Source organism: Sphaeramia orbicularis, chromosome 21, assembly GCF_902148855.1.
Source record: "Sphaeramia orbicularis chromosome 21, fSphaOr1.1, whole genome shotgun sequence".
In the NCBI taxonomy this organism is placed as follows: domain Eukaryota; kingdom Metazoa; phylum Chordata; class Actinopteri; order Kurtiformes; family Apogonidae; genus Sphaeramia; species Sphaeramia orbicularis.
In genome coordinates this window covers 36,987,152-37,008,332 of record NC_043977.1, presented here as the reverse complement: position 1 = coordinate 37,008,332, position 21,181 = coordinate 36,987,152, and positions in this window count along the sequence as shown.

Here is a 21,181-nt window from a genome sequence, read left to right as displayed (position 1 = left end):
TCTATAATGACCAGCCCAGTTTACCAAGAGCACCTGATAAGGCTGCAGGAGCTTCGACTAACAAGACAGGTGCAGCTACGAGCTAATAATCAGAACAACCATCATATAGGTGTGTTTTTTATTTGTGTGTTTCTCTCAGGTAGCCAATCAGCATGGTGTGACCCAAGAAAAAGCAGAGAAAGGAAAAAAAAATGAAGGTGTTAGTGGAGGAGCGCTGCAGTAAGAACTACATACAGCAAAGAAAAGTAATCTGGAACAGCACTGTAGGCTACGTTAATGCAGTAGGTGGCAAGTACGGCTTCACAGAGAAAAACGATAGAACAACCTTAGATGGTACACCAAAGAGAAGGTGGCCTTTAATAAAGCATCACGAAAGAAGACAGGATGTGACATGGTCCAGTGGAGGATATATGCACCAGTGGCGGCTGCTCATCTTTCAGAGTGTGGGGAAGCTTATTATCGGCTTACATCAGAAAAATTGTCTAGTTATTTAAACATAAATTTGGCCCTCTGTTCCTTTTTAAGAAAATGGTCAGTGACCTTATCGTACCAAGTAGGTGTCTTTTCCAGGGACTTGATAGCTAGTTCACGCCGACCTAGCCAACAGTTTGACTGATTTAACTATCTACAAAACGATATTAAACTCGAACAAGAAATGATTAAATTATGTAACTGAAAAAAGAAAATGTTGAAATTATGTTAAATTGAAACAAGGAAGTACAATGAGTATGTTTTATTTACAGTGAACAAGTAATGAACAGGTAATTACCTCCGCCAAGGAGGTTATGTTTTTGCCAGGGTTTGTTTGTTTGTTTGTTTGTTTGTTTGTTTGTTTGTTTGTCTGTCCGTTAGTGTGCAACATAACTCAAAAAGTTATGGACAGATTTGGATGAAATTTTCAGGGTTTGTTGGAAATGGGATAAGGAAGAAATTATTAAATTTTGGTGGTGATTGGGGGTGGGGGGGCCCACGGGGGGGGGGCACTGATCAGCCTTGGCGGAGGTCTGCGCTCTCCGAGTGCTTCTAGTTTCGTAGTGATTTCTTCTCTCGATTTCCCAAGCAGAATGTACAATGGTATAAACTGAACTCTGTCAGTGAAGGAGTAGATCTCAAAATAGCTGTCAATCAAATGGGATTTAGCCTTTCGACTGATCCTCCAATCAGCACGTGGAAGCCTGGCGTCCAGCCCGGCCAAGCTCCGCCTACAGCTCCATTCACCCCCAGAGACGCCAAGGGTCCGGGGGCGGGACAACATCGTGGCATTTATCCAATTACTGTCCAGTTTTGAGGCAATGAAAAAAACTGTTCCACTCAGTCCCATTGAAGTGCATGGACGCCAGGCATCTACGGGCAAATGCACTGAGCAGAGATCATATGAGAAAACAGCGCAACGGGAATGTATGAGAAGTGAACAACATCGAGTCTGTTGCATTGTGATAAAGCTGATTCTGAACGAAATCAATCTGTGAGATTAACATGTTCTAACACATTTGTAGTCAATGAAATGTCAACACAACCGTACAAATGTAACCATTTAATTTTTCTAATTTTAGGGGAAGCCAAGCCTCCCTTGCAGTCAATGAGAAATCGCCTCTGATATGCACCAAACTGCATTAGAGGAAACAGTAGGATAGTCGCTCACTGGAGAGAAAGTTACAGTGGATGGAACTGAGGAAGTCTGTTGGATAAGAGACGAGACGTTTTCAAAAGAGCTAAACCAGTCCAGTTGAACCGAGAAGAACTACCAAGAAGAATGATGACCTGGGCAAATGAGAACCTCCACAGACAATGGTATGGAGATTAATCGCTGGAAAAGACCCAGATCTCAACTAATGCAGAAGATTCACCACTTACATCTGGTCAAACATGCAGCTGAGGGTTATTCTAAATCATGGATGTCAAACTCACTTTCAGTTCAGGGGCCACATACAGTCCAATTTCATCTCAAGTTGGCTGGACCAGTAAATTAAAATAAATTAATTAATTAAAAAAAATAGGAGTTGTCATTATTTATCAGTTATTATGCTCTTGTTTTAGCGCAAAAATGCAAAATTACAGTATGAAACAAGTGGTTCCAGGCACAACAAACCCCGCCCCTCGCACGAATTGTAGCTTATTTTTGGATCGATCCAGCTGATGTCATCATGTCTATGCATGTGCTGATGTCAGCATATCAATTGCCTCTATATATGTGCAGAGTTTAAAGTAAATTGAAACTAAACTGATGTTTTTATAGACAAGTGAAATTTATTAAATACAATTATTTGTTGAGTAAAACTTTTTCTCCTTGATGGGCTACTCTAGTTGTGTTTCAGGGGTTGAGTAACAAGGCCATCAGGGGATTCTGTCACAAATGCAACCAGTTGTTAGTTACAATCAGGGTGGGGGGGATCACCCCCCCCCCCCGCCCCCTCTGGTTTTTACATCCCTCCTTCTGCTCAATGAATTTTGTCCTTTGGGGGGGGGGGGCAACCAACCAATGTAAATAACATGCAGGTTGTGACAGTTTTCTTACACCTACAGGGTGGGGAAGCAAAATTTACAATGAACATTTAGTTGTTTTTTCTCAGCAGGCACTACGTCAGTTGTTTTGAAACCAAACATATATTGATGTCATAATCATACCTAACACTATTATCCATACCTTTTCAGAAACTTTTGCCCATATGAGTAATCAGGAAAGCAAACGTCAAAGAGTGTGTGATTTGCTGAATGCACTCGTCACACCAAAGGAGATTTCAAAAATAGTTGGAGTGTCCATAAAGACTGTTTATAATGGAAAGAAGAGAATGATTATGAGCAAAACTATTACGAGAAAGTCTGGAAGATACTATTAAAGAAGAATGGGAGAAGTTGTCACCCGAATATTTGAGGAACACTTGCGCAAGTTTCAGGAAGCGTGTGAAGGCAGTTATTGAGAAAGAAGGAGGACACATAGAATAAAAACATTTTCTGTTATGTCCATTTTCTTGTGGCAAATAAATTCTCATTGTTAATACTGATTTTAATGCTTAATGATGACCATAAGTTTTCTTTTCCTGGCTCCTCACAACTGTTAGCTTGTCAGACACCTGTGTCCTTCAAAACATGAATGTTTCTCTCAGTCAGCTTCTCAATTCTGCATATTGTATGCTACTTTATCTCTAGAGATAGCACAACTTACAGTTTGACCTTTTAGCCCATAGCAGAGCATGAGGTCTCTCAGTTCTGGAATTCAACAAAGAGTTACTTTCCCTAACTTCCCAGAATGACTCCAAGGTCTTACATTCTGTCCTGTGTCCATCTGACATTCTTTCTTTTACTTAGCAACAGCATCATACGTCATATTTTATATTAACCAATCCCATGTAAGCTTAGCACAGCCTCTAGAAGTTAGACTGATTTTCTGTATTAGGTAGAACTGACTTCTGACAGAGGGCGAAGCTTCGTTTGTCAGTTTCTCACTTGTGCACAATAAAGGAAGGCCTGACTGACAACCAATCCATTCTCCATGAATTTCTTTGTCATTTACGCCTCCACGACATCATGACTTTCAATAAACTAATTGGTCATACACTGTCTTTCAATCCCTGCCTCAAAATATTGTAAATTTTGCTTCCCCACCCTGTATATCCTACATTAGTGGCACTAACGTTCACCTGAACCGAACTGTTGGCAGTCTCAGAATTTGCGAATGTCCCCACGCACTGGGGCGCCATATGGGGTGGGGGGGGGGGCGGGTGTAAAAGTGACAAATTCATGGGGCCCAGCATTTGTCTGTCCAGTGGATACAGGTTAGAAGTTGGAAGATTTTGTGTAAGATCCGCTGTATAATAGAGGAATAGAACCTGGGATCTGGACATTCAAAGTATGGTACGTTTCACTTTCGTTTTATGTCAGTGTTACTTACTTTAGTTATGGACTGAAGTGCCAAGTATATAACTGCTGTCCCCCCACTCTGACAAAAAAAAAACAAAAAAAAAAAAACATCCCCTCTTCTGTTTTTTTGACAAATCACACCCTGGTTAGTTAGTTAGTTAGTGGATGTGGCCTGTGTTTTCAGTTTGTTTCAGTTTCAACCATCACTCTTCCCTTACTCTACCCTTTTATTCCACATGTAGGACATGTTGAGCATCTTGAGACTTCAAAACAGCAGAACACAAACAAATGGGTGACACCTTGATTTATATACAGGCTGTGTTACAACAATGTTCCTGAAACATACATTCTTACTGTCCTGTATTTGTCTTCCATCACCAGTCTTCATGTGATGAAGGTTTGGTCAAATATCTCCAGTCTTCAGCTCTTCAATCAATTCAATTAGTCCCACTGAGTATTGCAATGTTGTGCAGTACTTTTTCTGAGCACTAGTAAAGCAATCCCTGTGTACCCTACTGATGTGGGCCTCTTTATGGTGTTTCTTAGCCTGTAACCTTGGAATCATCTTCCAAAGGTGTAATGGGTAAACATGGTCACCTTAAAAATAGAGACATTGAGAAAATCATTAAAGTTCTAAACCCATAGAGACCCATGGCTACTTTTATGTCAGTTCCCAAATGAATTTTTCTCTCTATTGAACCTCTCTCAAGTGATTTATCACCACTTATTGTAATATTATCTTCTGTATTTTGCATTTTTCAGTGTGAATCATGTATTTTCCTATATTTAATTCACAGATTATGAAGATGTTCATAAAAGCTCGGAGTGAATTCAAAGGTTATTATATCGTAAAAAGAGAAAACTGTAGAATTTATTTATTTATTTATTTTTTTCCTGCAAAAATGTCAATAATTGAATATAAAACCAAGTGTGTCCATCCACTGTCATTAATCTTACTCCATGGGTTTTACTAGTGAATCAATGTTGTACAACAGGGTTTCTCAACCTTTTTTGAACCACGCCCCACTAACAGCATCATGAGCCTACTGGTGCCCCCCCCCCCCCCCCCCCCCCCTATGCCCAAAAAAATTTTTGGGATGGGGAGTGGGGTGGTGGTGGTATGTAATTCTAAAAGTAACGTGATGGACCTATATGAGGAGGATATGGTGGGTTACATAGCTCTGCAAATAAAGCTGTGACAAAGTAAAACTGAAAATGAGCTCCACTCACCTTATCATTAGTCGCTTTTCCATTGGACATCTGCGCAAAACTTTACCGATATTTACTACATGTCGAAAAAACAGAAGTGCATAATGTCGGTTTTTCCATTAAACTACAAATGCGATGATTTGTTTATTATTGCGAGATGACACGAGAAGTCATTCCATAAACATGGCAACAAATGTAAATATTGTGTTGATTTACAGATATGTTCATTATTTTCAAATATTACCCTTATATCCTGTACTAAATTAAAAAATTATTCGGTTTCCTGGTGTGTCCACACATTCTTTTAAAACTCTTCTTCTTCGGTTGCTGTAACGTCCGTCAACACCCATTTTTTTTATTTACGTTTCTCTAGTTGCGAAAAAAGGTCTTTCCATTACAGTTTTGCGTGATATACTATTTGCGCCACCTCTTGCCAGCGCAAAAACTTTTAGTTAAAAAACAAGTGTTGGCGAAATTGTTATTTTTTCCACTAGGGACATTTTTATGCGCAAGTTATATTCACGCAATTTGAGGATCAATGGAAAAGTGACTATTGACAATCTGCTGGCCCTTGAAAACGAATTTGAGACTGGGAAGCGGGGGCAATGTGGGGGGGGGGGGGGGGGGGGGGGGGGGGGGGGGGAATACCCCACCCCACCCCTACTCTCGGACCTCATTCTGTAAATGTGGGGAGAGTATGTGCTGGGTGATTTATAATGTTGTGATGTACAACAGTAGTCAGTAACACACCCATACGTGCACTCATGACCCCCCCCCCCATTGAGGACCAATGTTGTAGAAGATGATGGTGTTTCCACATTCATTACAGAGCCTCTGAACTTCCAAATGGGTCATATCTGATGACCATGAAAAGATGACAAACTGTATTTTACCTGAAATATTTCAACATATTGACAGGTTTAGTGGTTCAGAAGTTATTAAGCCTGAGCCTGAAGTTATTAAGTGACAAATGTAGTTTACCACCACCAGAGTGTGAATGTGAGAGCGAATGAATAATGGGTCAATAATGTAAAGGACTTAGCCCTGATTTAGCCCTGATTTTCTGATGCAACAAGTTGTTCTAAGCACTCTTGCTGTGAGGCATGAGTGCTAACCGCTGCACCACTGTGTTGACCTGGGAAATTAACCCTTTCATGCACAAATTATGAGAACCTTAATCAAATTTTTTTCCTGAGTGTTTTTATTCCTCTTTAGGCATGAAAAAAACAATGCGATTGAAAATTGAAAAAAAAAAAAACATTAAAAAAAATAATAATGGAAAAAAAAAAAAAATTCTAATGAACCTGTTTTTCATGAAGTTGCAAAAATGTCCACTCAGCTGGACACCACTTGTTTAATTTTTGATGCACAGAAACATGTATTTATTAATAAATTGTGTGAAAACTATGGGGAGGGCTTGTGATTCTGGGCGTTTATGCTCAGGAGAGATCTACACAAAGTTACCAATTCATGTCAGAAAAGATATATAGTGTCTTAAATCTTTAATAAAGATATGTGTAAAAAAAAGAAAAAAAAAAACAACGAAAAGAACAACAAAATCCATGAATACACAAGACAACAGCTGTAGAATAGCTGTCCACTGTAGTGACCACTATGCATGAAAGGGTTAATATGTAAATTGCAAAGTCATGTGAAACTACCATTTGTTGTTTTTGACATGTCTATATAGATAATACATTGAGTAAATAGTTCTGTTTATTGTGTCTTATTTAATGGAAGTTGTTAGTGGTCAATCGATGTGTTATGAGGAGAGAACCTGAGCCCAACATTTGGAAGAACCCACATTAACAGCTCAACCCTTTCATCCATACTGGTCACAACAGTGGACAGCTATTCTACAGCTGTTCTCTTGTATATTCATGGATTTTGTTGTTTTGTTTTTTTGCTCATGTCTTTATTAAAGTTTTAACACATTACACATGTTTTCTGACATGAATTGGTAACATAGTGTAGATCTCCTCTGAGCGTAATAGTTATAGTTTTATGTTTCTTTGCTTCAAAAATGAAATGCATGGTGTCCAGCTGAGTGGACATTTTTGCAACTTCATGAAAAACAGGTTCATAAGATTTTTTATTATTATTATTATTATTATTATTATTATTATTATTATTATTATTACTATTTTTTTTTTTTGTTTTTGTTTTACCTTTTTTAAATTGTATTTATTTTTCATGAGAACATTTTCAATCACATTGTTTTTTTCATGCCTAAAGAGGAATAAAAACACTCAGGAAAAAAAAAGAAAAATCTTAAGATTCTCATAATTCGTGCATGAAAGGGTTAATTCCATGAAACATGCATTTTTGACCGTGTGGATGACCTTTGATCTGTAATTTGACCTTGACACTACACCTTCTGTACTGCAAAGCACTCTTAAGACATGAAAACATTTAAGGGCTCAGCATGAGCAGATTGCTACATTGTACAGTCTACTCTCGTTATACCGCCAACTTCCGTTCACGGCCAAATTGGCGGTATAGCGAAAATGGCGTTACAACTGGTTGCATCCATAATGTGCATGTCTTTACTATATGATGTCTATGCTGCCTCCGTTAACCCGTTCTAATTGTGTTTCTAAATAAATCTTGATTCTGTTATGTTGTAAGGGATCATTTAAAGTGGGGAAACATTTTAAGCATTATTATACCGTGTCGGGAAATGACACCCCATCATCTTGAGGCTTTGGCTTAATCCCACATCCTCTTCCCGACATCCTGACCTACTGAGTGTTCTGCGATAAATGAACGGTGGCCGTTCCGTAGACCTACTCGTAGCTTGTCGCGATCAGCGTCTGGCGCGTTTGTTTCAGTGCATTGTTAAAATTTATGTGTACTCGATGGCACTCACGCTGGCAGTATAACGGTCGGGAAATCAATGGTGTAAGTGTTGTTTGTGCATGGAACTGGGCTGGCGGATGGCGATAGGCGGAAATGGCGGTAGCTAATGGAATAATGCATTGGGGATTTTTGTGCAATGGTTTTGGTCGGCGGTGAGCGAAAATGGTGGTATAACGGTGGGTGGTTTAACGAGAGTAGACTGTACTTCATCAAAAGTGAAAAAGGTTTGAAAGTTGTCAAAAAACCCACGTTATCAGGGTTGAAAAAGCTATTTTCGGGGTGGGCTTGATTTAAAAATTTTTCACATTTTTGTATTCCCAAGACATGGGAGCATTAGAAAATCTGGGCTAAATTTGAATCTGAAAATTTTCCTGAAATAACCCCCCACCACCACTACTAATAGTCAGCCATCACCATAGTCTCCCGCCATTCACTGTTAGGAAAACACTGCTATTTCTGAAAAGCAAACCATCACGAAAACACCCTGGAAAGTGCAGATTAGAGGGTGGCGAAGACGGGATTTAGTTGCAGTTGTTCAGTTTCTGATGGTGGGTTAACATAAACATGGGTCAAATCAATGGTTCCCTGGATATTTGGAGACCCTGCTGTTGTCTCAAAACCCTGTGGGACTGGATGGAGAGCGTCTTGGTCATTTTGTGAAGCCATACGCATCTGCACTCCTGCCATTAGTGATCTCAGGATTAGGGTATAAATGCAGACTGAGATGCCCTGTGCACAGACCATAATACTATGAAAAGAACCAGAAGCCAAAAACTGAAGGGTCGCCAGGAGTACTTTGAGTGCAGATGAATTAGATTAAATAATTCACCTAATTTGTACAGATATGATATAATCTAAGAGTAGAGGGGAGGGATATAAGAGGTGGAATGGGTAACATTAGATGAGCCTGAGGAGTCTGGGAGGCCAAGTGCATGATCTGATGAGAGGCGACACAAGGCAAGAGGGAGCAAAAAAAGTGGTGGATGAGAGACGAGATGGGGATGCGATGAGGGACCGAAGAGGCGCTCAGAGTCCAAGGTGAGTGAAATCCCAGCGGCTCAGACTGACTGTAGCCGAGTGGGTTCACCGGCGGGGAGTGACAGATGGAAAGACTAGTGGAAACACCAAGGAAAGAGGACGGACTGAGAAAGAGATCAACCAGTGATCGATCAAATGGGATTTTGTTACTTTTTCTCTGTAAAAAGAATTCTAAAAAAGCTCAAATGGATTGTGAGGTTAAATCACAAAGTGTATTTTTTTGTTTCATTTGTTTTATTTATGCAAGTAATCATAGGGAACATTCATTACAATATGAACAAATGGTTCCAGGCGCAACAAACCCCACCCCTCGCACATATTGTAGCTTATTTTGGCATCGATCCAGCTGATGTGATCATGTCTATGCATGTGCCGATGTCAGCATTTCAGTTGCCTCTATATATGTGCCAAGTCTGAAGTAAATTGAAAGAAAAGTGATGTTTTTATAGACATGAGAAATTTCGCCCATTGTAAGTAAATGGGAAAAAAAAAGATTTTAAAAATTCATAAAAAATTTGAACTTTGACCTATTTTCCCCAAAATGTTATGCAATCTATTCTGGGTCACTGTCAGTCTTTAAGCCAAATTTGGTATGAATTCACCCAACAGTTTTGCTTCTACAGACATTTGAAATTTTGCCCATTATAAGTAAATAGGAGGAAAAAAATTAAAAATTCATAAAAAATTTGAACTTTGACCTATTTTTTCCAAAATGTAAAGCAATCTATTCTGGGTCACTGTCAATCTTTAAGCCCAATTTGTTATGAATTCAACCAATAGTTTTGCTTCTACAGACATTTGAAATTTTGCCCATTATAAGTAAATGGGGAAAAAAAAAAAAAATTAAAAATTCATAAAAAAATTTAACTTTGACCTATTTTTTTCCAAAATGTAAAGCAATCTATTCTGGGTCACTGTCAATCTATAAGCCCAATTTGGCATTAATTCAACCAATAGTTTTTCTTCTACAGACATTTGAAATTTTGCCCATTATAAGTAAATGGGGAAAAAAAAAAAAAAAAAATTCGTAAAAAAAAAGTTGAACTTTGACCTATTTCTTCCAAAATGTAATGCAATCTATTCTGGGTCACTGTCAGTCTTTAAGCCCAATTTGGTATGAATTCGCCCAACAGTTTTGCTTCCACAGACATTTGAAATTTTATCCATTATAAGTAAATGGGGGAAAAAAAAAAAAAGATTTTAAAAATTCCTAAAAAAATTTGAACTTTTACCTATTTTCCCCAAAATGTGAGGCAATCTATTCTGGGTGACTGTCAATCTATAAGCCCAAATTGGTATGAATTCACCCCACAGTTTTGCTTCTACAGACATTTGAAATTTTGCCCATTATAAGTAAATGGGAAGAAAAAAAAAAAAAAGATTTACAAATTCATTAAAAAATTTTAACTTTTAAAAATTCCTAAAAAATTTGAACTTTTACCTATTTTCCCCAAAATGTGAGGCAATCTGTTATGGGTCACTGTCAATCTATAAGCCCAATTTGGTATGAATTCACCCAATAGTTTTGATTCTACAGACATTTGAAATTCTGCCCAGTATTAGTAAATGGGGAAAAAAAATACAAAAAAAATCATAAAAAATTTGAACTTTGACCTATTTTTTTCCAAAATGTAAAACAATCTATTCTGGGTGACTGTCAATCTATAAGCCCAATTTGGTATGAATTCACTCAACAGTTTTGCTTCTACAGACATTAGAAATTTTGCCCATTATAACTAAATGGGAAAAAAAAAAAAAAAAGATTTACAAATTCATTAAAAAATTTTAACTTTTACCTATTTTCCCCAAAATGTAAAGCGGTCTATTCTGGGTGACTGTCAATCCATAAGCCCAATTTGGTATGAATTCACCCAATAGTTTTGCTTCTACAGACATTTGAAATTCTGCCCATTATTAGTAAATGGGGAAAAAATAATAATAAAAATTCATTAAAAAAAAAAAAATAAATAGGGAATTTTTTGTTTTTTTAAAAATCATAAAAAATTTGAACTTTGACCTATTTTCCCCAAAATGTTATGCAACCTATTCTGGGTGACTGTCAATCTATAAGCCCAATTTGGTATGAATTCACCCAATAGTTTTGATTCTACAGACATTTGAAATTCTGCCCATTATTAGTAAATGGGGAAAAAAAAACACAAAAAAATCATAAAAAAATTGAACTTTGACCTATTTTTTCCAAAATGTAATGCAATCTATTCTGGGTCACTGTCAATCTTTAAGCCGAATTTGGTATGAATTCACCCAATAGTTTTTCTTCTACAGACATTTGAAATTCTGCCTATTATTAGTAAATGGGGAAAAAAATAAATAAATAAAAAATCATAAAAAATTTGAACTTTGACCTATTTTTTCCAAAATGTAAAACAATCTATTCTGGGTCACTGTCAATATTTAAGCCCAATTTGGTATGAATTCACCCAACAGTTCTGCTTCTACAGACATTTGAAATTTTGCCCATTATAAGTAAATGGGAAAAAAAAAAAAAAAGATTTAAAAATTCATAAAAAATTGGAACTTTTACCTATTTTCACCAAAATGTAAGCAATCTATTCTGGGTGACTGTCAATCTATAAACCCAATTTGGTATGAATTCACCCAATAGTTTTGCTTCTACAGACATTTGAAATTCTGCCCATTATTAGTAAATGGGGAAAAAAAACACAAAAAAATCATAAAAAATTTGAACTTTGACCTATTTTTTTCCAAAATGTAAAACAATCTATTCTGGGTGACTGTCAATCTATAAGCCCAATTTGGTATGAATTCACTCAACAGTTTTGCTCCTACAGACATTAGAAATTTTGCCCATTATAAGTAAATGGGGAAAAAAAAAAAAAAGATTTACAAATTCATTAAAAAATTTTAACTTTTACCTATTTTCCCCAAAATGTAAAGCAGTCTATTCTGCGTGACTGTCAATCTATAAGCCCAGTTTGGTATGAATTCACCCAATAGTTTTGCTTCTACAGACATTTGAAATTCTGCCCATTATTAGTAAATGGGGGAAAAAAAAAAAAAAAAGAACTTTGACCTATTTTTTCCAAAATGTAATGCAATCTATTCTGGGTCACTGTCAATCTTTAAGCCCAATTTGGTATGAATTCACCCAATAGTTTTGATTCTACAGACATTTGAAATTCTGCCTATTATTAGTAAATGGGGGGGGGGGGGGGGAATCATAAAAAATTTGAACTTTGACCTATTTTTTTTCCAAAATGTAAAACAATCTATTCTGGGTCACTGTCAATCTATAAGCCCAATTTGGTATGAATTCACCCAATAGTTTTGCTTCTACAGACATTTGAAATTCTGCCCATTATAAGTAAATGGGGAAAAAAAAAAAAAAAAAAATTCATTAAAACAAAAAAAAAAAAATTGAACTTTGACCTATTTTTTCCAAAATGTAATACAATCTATTCTGGGTCACTGTCAGTCTTTAAGCCCAATTTGGTATGAATCCACCCAACCGTTTTGCTTCTACAGACATTTGAAATGTTGCCCATTATAAGTAAATGGGGAAAAAAAAAAGATTTTAAAAATTCATTAAAAATTTTGAACCTTGACCTATTTTTCCCAGATCTATTATGGGTCACTGGCAATCTATAAACCCAACGTGGTATGAATTCAACAAATAATTTTGCTGCTAGAATGTTAACAAAGTAACAAACAATACCCCTTGGGAGGTGTAGTAATAATGATATCACAAAAGCTAAAAAAAAAAATCCATTGACCTTCATTTCACTTGATGCACATTATGTCAAAAATAAAACAATCTTAATGTTGAGTATTGTAAAGCTTTTAACGTTTACTCAGTTTTTCAATAAATAACTAAATAAATACACATTATATCTAATCTATCCTACCTTTGTGAGGCCCATCAGCCACTAACACTTAAAAATGACCTCCCCCAGCCACGCGATTCTGAAGAGGTTCTCCATCTTTTAGACCCTGTTCAGACTCCTTCAGACGAGCTCCAGCTCACAGTGTAAACACTCTCAGGACATACTGACATGTTCAGACACGTCAACACAAAATAAGCTCACTGAGCCGACATCCTCTGTGTAAATAAAACTCAGTGTGCAGATGTCATATTGAAGTGTTCTAAAGGCACCTTCGATTGTTTTTGCCTCAGCTCACAAGAAAAGGCACCATCTCCATCCTGAGTTTCCATTAGGCAGTAGTTTTTAAGCACCACTAAGATCAAATCATCTCCGAAGTCTACATATTGAAAGAAAAAGTGCATGTTATATCAATATTTAAAGAGCAATAATTGATTGATTCAACTCATGCAATTGAAAACAGTAGACTTTGAGCCACACAGTGAGTTATTTTTGCAAAGAAACATTAAAATATGTTTGTCAAGCTCTAAATAAAGGCTATATTTTACGCTATTGGAGCTTGCGCCATATATTTACATATATCATACTTTTCACCTCTGACAGTCTTGCACATTTAATATCTTATTTATCTCAAGCAGTTTTGCACATTTCACTGGATTACAAAAAAAATGTTTTTTGCAAGTTGTCTAGGTTTTTTCAACTGAATTAGGACCATTTTGCACCGTTAAATCCAAAAATGACATCTGTTTTTCTCAATCAGGTCAGGTTTTTTTTGCTAATTTGATTTTGAAAAATTTGATCTTCTCACAAAATTGATTACATTTTTGTGACTTTATCAGTTGATTTTTTTTTATATACTTCTCACCCAAAATAGGTTTTAAGAGAAAAAAAAAATCATTTTCTAACAGGATGTGTTTATTATTTATTATGTATTCACCGCAGATGTAGCAGAATACGTCAGGCTTATTTTTGCAAGATCTTCTAGTCGAAGCCATTTCATTCACCTGTAATATAAAAAAAAAAAAAACAATCATAAATTGGCAAAAGTAAAATCTTCAGAACTTGTTTATTGCAAGAAATACGAAAGAATTTTGTATCATATGATGTGAAAATGCCCATAAATGTAAGCAAAAATGTTAAAAAGCCAATATGTAGCATTGTTCAGAAAGTTGACCTGATTGAGCAAAATTAATGGGATTTTTGGATTCAGCACACCAAAATGATCCTAAATCAGCTCAAAAAACGTAAACAATAAATTTATTGTTGACCAGTGTTATATACCAATTACCTCTGGCAGTTTGCACATTTATGTAAATATTTTTCTCTTAGTAATAGTAGTTATTTTTGTTTGTTTGTTTGTTTTAATGCTCATTTTCTTTTACATGCCATTTTTAAATGCCACTTTGTTTTGTTTGTTTTAATTTCCTAGTCAAATTATTCAATTTAATTTTTTATATGTCTTAAATTCTCTTAAGTAAGTTTTTTACTGTACAGGAAAACCTGTTTCTTTACTGTACACATGACAATAAAATGATTTGAATCCTTTATTTGCTGATAAAGCAGATCCAGTAAAATCATAAGAAATACATGACAATGGTGACTGTGAATGGTAATGGTTGTGCTCTGAGCTAGTCGTTTGTGATTGCATCATCCAACACACATTAACCCTTTCATGCACTGTGGTCACTACAGTGGACAGTTCTTCTCCAGCTGTTCTCTTGTATATTCATAGATTTTGTTGTTTTAGTTCCATATGAGCCAACACAGTGGACACTTATGCAACATCCCATAATACACTGCAATTCATACCATTACTATAACTTTGCTGTTCTTGATAAACCTGATCTGCAGTAACATGTTTAAGTGTAAGTCAGTTGTTATTTGTTAGACAAAAACAGTTGTTTTTTGCATATTATATGTGGTAATAACTAGCATTAGAGTATGGTAAAATGTGAGAAAACATCAAATTAGCAGCCTTAAAAATGCTTTTATTTCATTGTTTTCATTTTACTCTCTGATGTTGGGTTTTAAATACATATTTCTTGACTTAAAAAATTAAATGCATGGACATTTTTGTAACTCCATGAAAAAAAAAAAAAACTCAATCGCAATTTTTTTTTTTTTTTTTTTTTTTTTTTTTTTTTATGCCAAAGGAGGTATAAATCACCCCAGAAAAAAAAAAAAAATTCTTGAGTAAGGTTCTCATAATTCATGCATGAAAGGGTTAAGGATGGATCTGAACAGGACCTTGGTGACATTTCACTGGACCTTTAAGACCAATTTAGGAAATAATCAGAGCATTAACACTGAATGGCACCAGTGATTGCTGAATTAATCCACGGGATGTGATGATTTTCTTTTTATAACTTTTCTCCAGGGTATAAACAACAGGGAGCCAGCTCCTCTTAATGAGACATGAACTCCCCTGAAAACATGGGAGGTCTTTAAAATGTTGACAACATGCTCTTTCTGTATCAGTGCGATCATGGATTAGGTGTAAAGTTGGGCAATTATTGATGTATGATTCATGATGGTACATGACTCATTTATTTTAATAGAGTCCAGCTTAATTACATTTGTTCTACTAAGATAAAAAAAAAAAAAAAAAAGATGTAAAAGCATTTGTTTCTGATGTTTTCATTAAAAGAAATGAAATAAATTAAAAATGAACACCAATTTTATTTCCATTGGAGTTATTTTTGACCTTTGTTGCACAGCAGTGGGTACTTTTCATCTGTTTTCTTATCATTATTATTCTTATTCAAAGCTAAGTCATTTTTAAGTAATTTAAGTTTGCTTCTTAACCCATAAACACCTAGTGCTACTTCTATATTACTTTCCACATTTATTTTTCTCTTTGTTTAACCTTTCTTAAGTGATTTATTACCATTTGTTACAGTAATATCCTCTCTCTTTTGCAGTTTTCAATGAAAATCAGGTATTTTCCTTTATTTAATTCACTGATCATGTACTTTAATAATCATGCTGAGATTACATTTGAGGATTATTATACCAAAAACAGAGAGAACTGTCACATGGGGGAAAAGAAAGGACTCAAATGCTCGGTACTGAAGGGGAAAAAATAACAAGTTTATTTTACAAAAAAAAAAAGAAAACCAAACAACGAAAAACCTAATACAAAAACTAAGGTAGAAAACAGAGTCCATAAAAAACATACAAAACCTGGGGTCAGAGTCCGTGGATGAATATGGATAAATGTCCGGGCTATGGAAAGGAGTGAGGAGAAATGGACCAGCGCTGCATGGCTGCAAACCAAAGCCTTAAATAGGCTGAAGGTAATTGGCTGCAGCCACGCAGCGCCAGCAGGTGAATCTGATGATAATGATGACAATGAAAAGGAGGAGCTGAGGGTAACACAGGCACAGGTCCATGACCAAAAGGGAGGAGCAAAGAGTCACCCAGGCACAGATCCTGACAAGAACTGAAGAAAAAGGGACTTTTTCAGGAAAATATATAATGAAAGGAGTGATATTTTGCTTTTTAAAATGGAATTATGCATTTTAAAACATTTCCCTGTGGTCTACATGAACTGTAAATGCTATGCTTGGGTCTGAATTCTTCATTAATTCAACTCCACAGGTCCATCTTCAACCCTATTTCTGAGTAATGACACCAGAAAGGTCATTTTGAGCGCTGGCCCTTTAAATGAAATGAGCCACTTCACACCCCACCACCTCCAGGTTGTTGGCTGTGCTGCTCTGTCCTGTTCAACCAACAACTGAACATTTTAGGTAATAGAGGGTATGCACATACGTCACTTACCCCCCGGGCCACGCCCCTCTAAGTCAGACTGAGTGGCAAAAACCAACCTGTTCAACATGACGGAGTATAGCAGTAAACACAGCCAGACTGGGAAAATGTGAAATATGAAATTAAATTAAGAACAATTGGACTGGACATGGATCCGTATGAACTACCAAAGAACAAGTGGTCCACGAACACTGACATGTGGACAGAAATGGAGTATCCTGACATCCAAGGTGGAGGGGATCAGCGCTATTTGTACCCCAAACAAATACAAATGGTTTAATCATCACTAATGACCAGAGGCTAAAACTAGGGCCCAGAACCAGCTGATCCACAGTGCATTTACAGTAGACCGTGGACTGACCCCAGTGAATATATGCATGATCTACTGGGACTGAGGAGATTTACGTCTAGTTCAGATCAAGTACTTTATACAACACAGATACTACTGCTGTGGACCAGCAGGGTACGACTTTATTCTTGTAAATTATGATATTTTTCCACCTGTTTTTAAATTTCGACATTATTCTTGTAATACTGTGGCTTTATTGTCGGAATATGATGACTTTAATCTCATAAACAAATGACATTTTTGTTAAATTATGAGTTTTTTTATAACTACGACTTTGTGATTCTTTTTGCATTCGACTTTATTCTCATAAAATTACGGGTTTTATATTGATATTTTAAGACTTTATACTCGTAGTGACAAGTGTTTTTATTTTCTCAAGTGGCCCTAATACGCCGTTGTAGCTTTATGCTGTATTCGAAAAACTAGGTTAGCCTCAGTTTAAGTTAGTTTACGAATCATGTAGGAGCACAAAGTTCAGAATCACAAAATGAAGACAAAAACCATGAAAGATCTGATCATGAAACCAAGAGCTTTACTAAGAAATAACGTTAGCCAAAACAATACGTCATTTAAGGCACGATTTGACCCAAAAATACAGCATAAATTAATGTTACCTGACACCAAACAGGATCCACAGATCTAGGTTTGGTTTCCTGGATTTGTGGATCCATCTACTTCTCTTTTCTTTGTCTTTCGGTGTCTGTAAAACGATAGCTCCGACTGCTTTTCAAACCTGTTCATACAATTAATCGCACAACAGCTCTTCCCCATTTTTTATTAAATATTGTCCTTCAGTTTAGACGGTATTGAAGCCAACACTGCCACTCATCTCCCTCTTTCTGCCACTCAGTGGGCGTAACCATGGTGACTTCCGCTAGCGGTGACGTCACATGCATACCCTCTATTGAGTCAAAGTTTGGAAATATTTTCAGTATGGACTACAACCGCTGCTGCTGACAAACAATTATGTCGTACTCGGTGAAATGTTCGTCGGAAGTCTTGACCTTAATGTGCAAATGTCGTGATGTAACTAGTTATAAAACCTAACAAATTAAGCAGGAATTGAAACGAGTCGTAGAAATCCACTCAATTATTGCCAAAATGAATATAAAGATTGTTTTGCAGCACCTGGAGGGTTCAAATTCAAACTTTTGGAACTATTAGGGTCCAAATACACAAATAAATGTACCAAAGACTAATAAAAGTGGATTTAGCAAAATATGACCCTTTTAACGGAACATAAACCCAGTGTTTCCATCCACTGTCATTGATCCAACTCCATGGGTTTTACTGGTGAATCAATGTTGTAGAAGATGATGGTGTTTCCACAGTAACTACGGAGCCTCTGAACGTCCAAATGGGTCATATCTGATGACCATGAAAAGATGACAAACTTGTATTTTACATCAATTATTTACATGCATTGATCGGATTAATGGATCAACAGGTATTAAACATTTTACATCAGTAGATGGTTTTGGTCAACAGTGGATGTTCGGGTCTTGGGACAAAAAACTGGAGGAGATAAATCCATGATATCGTCTACCATCATCAGTTTCATCTCTATTGTCTATTTGGCTTTTCACATCCTAACCTCCCTCTATATTTCAGAACATCAGAACCAGGTGAGTCCAAACAACACACAACACAGCTAAAGACTTCCAAAAAAAAATCCACATTCCAATGTAAGGTCCATTGGTCGGGCAAGAAAGTGAAGGAGAAAACTAATTAGACGACGTCCATTTGGGACCATTCAGGGTTTATGTGTTCATTAGCAACCGGTTGTCTTGGGGCTAACGGATGATGAGTATTGAGTGGAAGACTTTAACACTTTGGTGGTTTGGTCTTATGATTGCTGAGCACCGACAGGGGTCATGACCTCCCGGTGTTTCACAAGCCATTCTCACACTCGTGCACTAATGATGTGGTCTGGTTTATATGTCCTCTGTACCTGCCTTTTGTTTTTTCGCTCTGGGATTTGTTGACTGCAAGGAAAACATATACCAGTACCAGCCTTTACTCTTCAAGATGAAAGGATTTTAAAGAATGGAGATAAATGGCTCAGACTTGCATATAAGGCAGAGACAATAAAATAAAAAAGAACCAGGCTGGAGAGAGGCCCCTGTTTGAGGTTTAGGATGTTTACAATAAAAACACGATCCAGAAAGCGGTTAGGGAGATATTGTTTTACATTAGGGGATGACATCAGATCCAGTATAATCAGCTTTTAACAGAATTGACAAAACCTTAACTTCTTTAGTCGAAGCGGAAAGGATCGATGGGAGCGGCCCTTGCCAATTTATTCAACATGAGAGGGCATTTCCTACATATCCTGAGGGGCCAGTTTAAAACCTTTAAGTTCCTTTATGTTTTTTTCCACATTACTTTAAGTTTAGCGTCTGCGGTAAATTCAATTAGAGCATTTTCTTTCTCGTAGTCGACACATTTCCCCAAACGAACAAAGAAAAAGAGAAAGGACAGATGGGGATTATAAGCAAAAGGGAGTAAATGGATGGAGGGAGTGCAGCGCTGACCTCTCTAGTTAGTGTGATGTTAACCTGTCCAACTCCCCCTGGATCCACCCCACGTCCCCCCATCGCCCCTCTATAAATAAACCCATCCTCTGCTGGCTAAGGAGAAGAGATACCTTTGTTTGGCTCTCCTTTCCTCTCCTTCCTGTCTCTGTCGGTCTAGCGCAGAGCAAGGAGGTGATGTCAGCTTTGGCTGAAAGGTGATTAATCTAATCAGGTAATTAAGCATTTGCTAGGGTCAACACTGCACTGGGGTAAGCGCTTTTGGACAAAGGAAGCAGAGGCTGGACCGCAAAAAAACGCAGAGATAAAGCAGTCTGAAGATGTAAGCGAGGCAAAAATTACATCCAACACAATTCAGTGGAAAAATACCCTGAGTATTTAACAATAGGTGTGAGGAAGGTAGTATTTAGGAAATACTGTAAATGTTTCAGTTCAGTTTAAATCAGGTTTTAAGTGGATATGGGGGGTGTACTAACAAATAAGGACTTGCATTGTTTAGTCCAAGTGGTAAAGAGCTCCGCTTCAAAATGAGCTCCAGTAGATTTATATTGGACTTCTCATTGGAACTACTGCGTTTTTTCAGGACTCATTTTGCGTTTTTGTTTTATTTGGATTGTCCGATAACTGATGTGTTGGTGCATCTTAAAATTATTGCAGAGCTCAGGTTAAACTGAAGGTTTGATGTCTGCCATGTTGAGCCTTGATTGACAGGTCTGCATGAGGGAGAAAAAAAACAAACAAACTTTTTAGGCCCGAGCCGAGTTAGGCCCGAGCCGAGTAAAGCCGGCGCAGGGCCTATTGAGTCTGCAGTGGGCGCATGGGGACGAAATCGCCAGTGACGCGGTCGCCTTTTGCCACTGTCGCCACTCTCACACATATTCACATTCACGGCACTGAGACCTTTCCGACGATGTACATGACATGTGCACAAGTCGCATATTTACACCTGCTCAGAATGAATGGGAGTCAATGGGACACGCCAAGTCGGGGTCAGTCATGTGGGTGAAAGTGCACGACACGTGACATCTGACCCCACAGACATGCGGGGGACCTCGAGAGCTTTAACATAAGGCCAAATACGTGGTTACCATGGAAACGGCTATATTGTTCTTGCTCAGATTATTATTATTTTTATTTATTTATTTATTTATTTATTTTTTGTCTTATTTTTCCTTCTCCTGCGCTTTGAGCTCAATTTTGACCCTCTGAACATTTACGAAAACTCACCAAATTTTGCCTAAAATTCAGAAATGTGCAAAATTGAATTTACATATAGGTTTCGTAGATGTCGGTAAAGAAATGTTGCGGCAGCGCCCCCTTGAAAAGTGGAAATGCATTGCGCCAATGGGACCGCGTCCAACATAAAGTTTGTCATAGAGCCACGAAAATCAGTACACAGATTCATCATGAGGAGACAAACAAAAAATATTATTATGGCCACGCCCCTAAACCAACCCTTAGTCGGCCATATTGGATTGAAATTTCCAAAATGCTGAGTCAGCGTTTTCGCTGACGTTGTATTTTAACTATCTCCTACTAAGCCGTTTGGCCGAATGAGCTCAAAATCGGTGTACAGTATCTAGAGAAGTGGGGCATCAAAAGTTGGCTGAATTTTTTGAATCGGTGTCACCGTTTTTGTGCGACGAGGTTGCAAACTTTGCGAAGTTTTTTCGAAAATGTACCATCACAAAAATTGCTTC